At 38.1% G+C, this 7,750-nt stretch overlaps 1 pseudogene; it reads left to right on the forward strand.

Moving 5' to 3' along the window:
- Positions 1-480: 480 nt before the first annotated feature.
- Positions 481-4,387, forward strand: LOC149578809 (pentatricopeptide repeat-containing protein At2g03380, mitochondrial-like; annotated as a pseudogene).
- Positions 4,388-7,750: the final 3,363 nt, after the last annotated feature.

The following is a 7,750-nucleotide window of genomic DNA, read 5'->3' on the forward strand; positions in this document are numbered from 1 at the left end:
AATGATGAAAAGTTTAATTAATTAATTTTTGAATAAATTAATGCGTTAATAAAAAAGATTTTGGTTTTAAATCTTGAAATTTTAGAAAAAAAATCATTAATATTATATCTTATTATTATTATTTTTAATAATTTGAAATGATTTTCTAGGCTTATTATTTTGGCCCAATTTTTTCAGACATGTTATTTCTGATTGCCTCCTCTTTTTCGGGGCCTATAATGTCGGGCCCATTATTATAGAATAACAAAAGACATTCATATGTAACCGCCTTCCATTCTTTTTTCATTACACAGAAGATTCCTCAACATATATTCCCATTGTTAGTGCCATTGTATATGGCTCTCAGCATAATAATAACATGAACTAAGAGAAAAAGAAAAAGAAAAAGAATTGAAATGTTCAATTTGACTTTTAAATAATAACGAAATAAACACATATAATAGTAAAATAATGGCACCACACAAAACATGAGCATACCGCCCTTCTGAAGGTTGGGAACTCTTTTTAACTCGAAAACTCTTGCTCAGCTATGCGACACACACTCTTTCACATATACATATAGACACACTCTTCCTCTCTGGAGTTCAGAGATTATGAAAACGTTTTCGTTTTAATTTGAAGATAGAAATGATATTCCTAAGGCTTCAGCTGTGGATATAACAGGTCAATGCCATCCTCCGCACATCTCAAGCTCAGAAGATTATTTAGAAAGGGTTTATTGAAGGAAGCGATACATATCCTGCTTACCACTCACAATCCCCCTGAACAGTATTCTATATATCGTCAACTTCTGCAACTCTGCATTGCCAAAAATGTGCTCTCAGAAGGCCAAAAAATCCACTCTTTAATCACTGAAAGGCAATTTGTTTTTGTTACAAGCACAAGTTTTTATAATAAACTTGTCGATATGTATGGCAAATGCGGGAGTTTGGTTGATGCTGATAAAGTTTTTGATGACATGAAAACGCGAAACGGCGGGTCATGGAATGCGATAATTGCAGCTTACAGAAAACATGGGTACTTTTACGAGGCTTTGAAACTTTTACACCAAATGCAACGAACAGGTTTTCAGCCTAACTCATTCACATTTACCAGCTTGCTCCCCGCCTGTGCCAAATTAAGAGCTTTGGAACTGGGTATGGAATTCCATGAAAGCATAATAGAAATGGAATTTTCGTCAGATGTGGTAGTTGCAAGTGCCCTGATAGACATGTATGCGAAATGTGGAAGTTTGAACAAGGCAAGTCAGGTATTTGACGAAATGCCTGAAAGAAATGCGGTTTCATGGAATACGATGATTGTAGCGTATGTACAAAATGGTCATCTTAAGCAGGCTATAGAGCTTTTCACAAAAATGCCTGAAAGAAGCGCTGCCTCATGGAATGTCATGGTTACAGGATATGCACGATATGGGTTTGCTGAAAAGGCTTTGGAGGTATATAAGCTAATGGAATCGGCTGGGGTGAAGTCAAAGTCGACAACCTTTGCCAGCCTTCTCCCTTGTTGTGCCAAACTGGGAGCTTTGGATCAGGGTATGGACATTCATCAGAGCATAATTAAAAGTGGTTTCGCGTCAGATGTTGTAGTTGTGAATGCTTTGATAGATATGTATGCGAAGTGTGGAAGCATAGACAAGGCACGTGAACTGTTTGACAAAATGACTCAAAGAGATGTGTCTTCATGGAATGCTCTGATTGCGGGATATTCACAAAGTGGCCTTCTCGATCAGGCTTCATCACTTTTTGGAGAGATGTCTCAACGAAATGTTGTCTCATGGAATGTGATGATAGCAGCTTATGCACAAAATGGATTTTCTGAACAAGCAATAGAAACTTTTAAGCAAATGCACTTGGCAGATGTAAAGCCAGACTTCGTAACTTTTGTTAGCATCCTCCCACCCTGTAGCAAACTGGAGTCATTAGAAAGGGGTATGAACATCCATCAAAGAATAATTAAACATGGACTTTTATCAGTTGTCGCAGTTACAAATTCTCTTATAGACATGTACTCAAAATGTGGAAGCATACAGAAGGCACGTGTAGTATTTGACAAAATGCCTCGAAGAGATGTTGTCTCTTGGAATGTAATGATTACCAGTTACACACAAAGTGGTGATTTTGACCAGGTTTTAAGGCTTTTCACAGAAATGCCTCAAAGAAATGTGGTCTCATGGAATGTAATGATTGCAGGTTATGTACAAAATGGGTTTGTGGAGAAGGCCTTGGAAGCATTTAATCAAATGCTATTGGCAGGTTTTAAGCCGAACTCCACAACCTTTGCCAGCATCCTCCCAGCTTGTGCTGAAATGGGTGCTTTGAAACAAGGTATTGTCATCCATCAAAGCATAGTTGAAAGTGGGTATTTGATAAATGTTGTAGTTGCAAGTGCCCTGCTGGACATGTATGCAAAATGTGGAAGCATACACAAGGCACGTGAACTGTTCGACAAAATGTCTAAAAGAGGTGTTATACCATGGAACGCTATGATTTCAGGATACGCATATAATGGATTTTGCAAGGATGCTTTACAACTCTTTGATCTTATGAAGCAATCTGAAACACACCCTGACGATATAAGTTTTGCTGGTGTTTTATTTGCTTGCAGCCATGCAGGTTTGGTGGATGAGGGCTGTAAACACTTCAAAGGCTTGAGTGAGACTTACTACATTATGCCTACAATCGATCACTATGTGTGCATTGTTGACCTTCTTGGTCGTGCTGGCTATCTAGAAGAAACTCTAAACTTTATTATCAAAATGCCAGTTAAACCTGCGGCGGTTGTATGGATGTGTTTGCTTGGAGCCTGTAGATCACATAAGAATATGGACGTAGGATTTTTTACAGCGACTGTCCTTATTGAGACTAATCCTAAAAATGATGCGGCCTATGTTCTTCTGTCAAACATCTATGCAGAAGTGGGTAGGTGGGTTGAGGTTCAGAAGGTAAGGAAATTGATGAAAGATAGAGGAATTAAAAAGATACCTGGATCCAGTTGGATTGAAGACCATAAAATGTTACGTGGTTTTTTGTGTAGGAGATAAATCACACTCTCAGATACAGAAGCTTTAGTTAAAGTTGAAAAAACTGTCTTGGACGTTGAGGCAGGGGGCCTATTTTTCAGGTTCAAGGCATCCATTGAATGATGTGGAGCAGAAAAAGAATTATTATAGTGATACTTTGGCACGTGCATTTAAATTATTACGCATTTCACTTTGTTCAACCATTAGAGCACTCAAGAACCTTTGGCCTCTTTGTTCAACTATAAGAGCCTCCAAGAACCTTGGGTATATGTTGATTACATTTAGATTATTAAAACACGCCTCTTTGTTTAACCATTAGAGCCCTCAAGAACCTCTGGGTATATGTTGGCTGCTACTCTGCAACCATGTTTATCTCCAAGATTGTTGGAAGACAAATCCTTTTGAGAGATGTGAACAGACTCCAGCATTTGGAAAAAGGATCATGCCTTGAGAAGGTCATTGATCATGTTGAGTGAAGCAATCTGTGAACAAAGGCTTGCACTGTGCGAGGGTTGAATTGATAAAGTAGAATGCAGGTTTTATTCTGTTTCTAGAAAGTGTTTTTCAATAGTGTTACTAGATGTAGACAATGCTGTGGCTTCATCATATGTATTGAACAGCGTGCTGGTCACTACCTTTATATGCCGAGGGAGTGCTCTTTGAAGTCCTGTTTCATGAAACTATGGGGACGGCATGACTTTGAATTACTCATCAGGATGTCTGCCATCTCTGGAATTAACAGCTGGAGGATGGGAAAAAGCAGTAGAAGTCTGAAGAACATTGGAAAGGAATAGAATGATGCTTGGCAAGCGGGAAATGTCAGAGATGAATGAGCGCCATCACGTGCTAAGCATATCTACCATAAGAAAAAACCACCATTCTAAGGTGTTCTTCGAAGTTTGAAGTCCTGTTTCATGAAACTATGCAGACGGCATGACATTAAACTACTTTTCAGGATGCCTGCCATCTCTGGAATTAACAGCTGGAGGATGGGAAAAAGCATTAGAAGTCTGAAGAACGGTGGAAACGAATGGAAAGATGCTTAGCAAGCAGGAAATGTCAGAGATGAATGAGCACCGTCAAATGCTATGCATATCTACCATAAGAAAAAGCCACCATTCCAGGGTGAACTGAGGAAATCATTACTTCAAGAAAGTAAAATGACTAATTTGAGGGGCACGCTTCATGACAAATACACAGGCAAACCAGCCGGAATTCATTAGGTAGTCAGTTTTTCCTCCATCCACGTGCTCTCACATACACCTTTGATGCAACAAGTTTGAATTCTCTTCTGAATCTCTAAATAAAGAATATAATTCGATTGAATATAATGATGAGAGAGGATGGATAGCAGTCATGCAAGAAGTTGCCATATAATGTTAAAAGCATGTTCACTTTATAAGGTAGATATAACGTATATTGCATTATTAAATTTTTTTAATTTAGGTATATTTAATTAACGAATCTCTAATGAATATTATTATAAAGGTTAACAGAAATATTACCAGAGATCATCTGAAATACCAAACTGGTTTTATCAGGGAAAATTATATCTTGAAAATCTCGTTAGAAGCTGGGAAGGGCTGAACTTGGGGAAGTATTGTGAACAAAACTTTGGTATTCTATTGCTAGGTTTTGGTGAAGTATATGATCATATTGAATTGTCATTTGTGTTCACTGTATTAGAAGCTACTGGTTTTCCTTTTTCCTTTCTTTCAAGTGGTTAAAGTACTATTCAAAGATTCCAATGCTCAGATTGGCATCAATGGTGAAACTACTGATTCCATTTGTTGGAGATCAATAAGACAAGGGTGTACCTTGACCCCTGCCTTATTTGTCATAGCATGTGAAGGTCTTCATTGTTCTCTTAGAGATGTTAAACTTGGACCGGCAGTAAAAGATTTAGTACTTCCTGATCAATCAATGTTAGTGAATATGCAATATGCAGATGACACTGCACCGTTTCCTTCCTTTGAGAAAGAGAATATGATTATTCTATGCAAAAGATTAGAAACATTTTGCATCTGGGGCTAAACAGTCTCAAAACAAAACTATGCTGCTAACATGGGAGGATTCCCCACCAGAATGGATCGATACCTTTGGCTGGCAGTGGGGAGAACCAAATACGATTGTCAGATATCTAGGCATCCCTTTCTCTCTGCTCCCCTCACTGCCTAACATGTGGCAGTGGTTGTTTGCTAAAATAGAAAGGGGAATGAACAACTAGATTGAAATTCCTTGTCTCTTGCTGGCATAGTGCAGGTGTGCCAAAAAAGTTTATCTGTGTATACAATTTATTATGCCTCTCGATAATTCTTCTTTACCTATTAAACTGGTAAGGTGACTAAGATCATTAGGCAGACCTCGTTCCCTCGGAAATACGAAGGCATCTATCTCTGATGCCTCGATTGAGAATAGGCTACAAAGATGATTAATGAGTTCTATGGACAATTCAGAACTGGATAAGGCTCTGCTGACACCACCGCCCATCAAATCCTCCGGCCGGTCGCTATTGGGCCCATATTTTTACAGATGCCTACGCTCATGTGAAGAAATGCCATCCTCTCAGACCACTGTTTCTAGAAAGTGGAACCCGGCAATGGCTCTACAGCCTGTTTTCGTGGTCAGGTTTTTTGCCCAACAGGCATTTGATTCTATCAGGGAGTAAACCCCAATTCGTCTGCTGGACATTGGTATATCCTAAGTGCAACCAGTGGTAAAGGAAAGAGAAGAAAACATGCCGTGAGATGGGTTTGGTGCTGTCTCTCAAAGAAAGAAGGTGGTTTAGGATTAAAGGATCTATTACAAGATAGTTGTGACTTCTAGAATTTGAGGGGTGGTTTCCCTCGTGTGGCTTCCCTCGGGCACTTGCTCCTCGGGTGGTTTCCCTCGGGCCCTTGTTCCTCGGGTTATTTTCCTCGGGTGATATCCCTTGGCACTTGTCTCTCGAGTGGTTTCCCTCGGGCACTTTTCCTGTGGGTGGTTTCCATTAGGTACTTACTTTGTAATGTTCCCGATGACACATCTGAGAGTAAGTACCTAATGGAAACATCCAGAGGGAAAAGTGCACGAGGGAAACCACCTAAGGGAAACCACCCAAGGGACAAGTGTCGAGGGAAATCACCAGAGGGAAAGCACCTAAGGGAAACCACTTGAGGAACAAGTGCTTGAGGGAAACCACTCAAGGGAGCCACATTGGAGGTAGTCGAGGCTGCGTCAGAGGGAGCCAAGGGCCGTGCCGGAGGGAACTTGAGGTCGTGTGAGAGGAATCCGAAGGCGACGGAAAGGAAGGTGAACCCCAACTCTCCTGATACCTAAAGTTTATTTGTCTTTATAGAATTCTATCACATAGCCTAATTTTTTTCAATTGTTTGAGCAAAGTCTGGAATGTCAATTTTGATAAGAATACCTGGTCCAATGCACTTATGAATTGTTGGTCTAGTAAAATAGAACCAAAAAAGTCTTGTTTCAGGTAGCAACTTATGTTGAAAATACTTTTCTTTTTGGCTAAGCCTATTTCTTGTTTAGTCTGTGGTCTATCAGAAGACTCCTACATTTTTTTTACTGTCCTTCTATTTCTATGAGGCAAGTTATGTTCAAGTTTATTCTTAAGTCAGAATGGAACATTGATTTTGGTATTTTATGGTTTGAATGCATTTTAGGAAGGGGTAAAAATTTGAGCAAATTTGGCAATTTTTTATCTGGTCTATATTATCTACTAAAGTCCTTTGGAATTTGTGGGAAATGAGGAATGATCAATCTTACCAAGGCATGGAGAGAATTCTTATCAAGTTTAAAGGATGATGATAGCGAACACTTCAATCTCTTACATATGAATACTTCTTGGATTAAAAAGTCTATATATGCTCATGGTGAGCAGCACTATGTGCACATCATGTTTTATAGTACAATCTCTTACATATGAATGCTTTTTGGATTAAAAAAATTATATATGCTCAGCAACATGTTTTCAATATTGTCTGATGAGAGTATGTATTTTAAGGATATATTGTAATGATGTGACAAGCGAGGCCACCCAATGTAACCCAGAATTATTTTGGTAGTAGATGCTCAATTCTAAACATTGAGAAAAAAACATTATGCTTCAATACTCTTCTTCAACGTTCATAGGAGAAAATAAAAACAAAATTGAAGTTCTTTAGTAACAAAATAATTCTTTGATAAATATAGGAAATAGATTAATTTTATTCTAAAAGAGATTATATTTTTTAGATTAATGGTGTTTTTCTTCCCATAATTTAAACTTAAGTTTTCTTCATGAAATTTAGAAAGAGATCTTACATAATTTCTTATTGGAGTTCAAGCCTCCTCAAAATAGACTTCCAAGGTTCCTTAAATAATTATCACATCAAATACATAAAATACAATGCTATACAAGTGGAAGAAGAAATGCAGGGTTAGAAGTTATATAATTCACAAAAGTTTTACATATGATACCCTCGTTTACGTTGGGGATATGACATTGTCATGCACACTCCCTATTATTAGAAATCCTTTGAGGCCCAACATTATTTTTGATTTAGAATTTTCAGCATCATATATAGAGTTTGTAGAAAAGATTATAACTTGATCACTATTTTGTCTAAATTGAAGAGTGATATCACCAGTATGAACTTTTTCTTGTATGAAGTTCCCATGAAATTTGATTTGTTGTGTTTTTTCTCAAATGTTCAACATGACTTTTGACATGAGTCAAATAGATTCATTTGC

The sequence above is a fragment of the Cupressus sempervirens genome, chromosome 1 (genome assembly GCF_028749045.1).
Source record: "Cupressus sempervirens isolate cs-2001-9-10 chromosome 1, ASM2874904v1, whole genome shotgun sequence".
Taxonomy (NCBI): domain Eukaryota; kingdom Viridiplantae; phylum Streptophyta; class Pinopsida; order Cupressales; family Cupressaceae; genus Cupressus; species Cupressus sempervirens.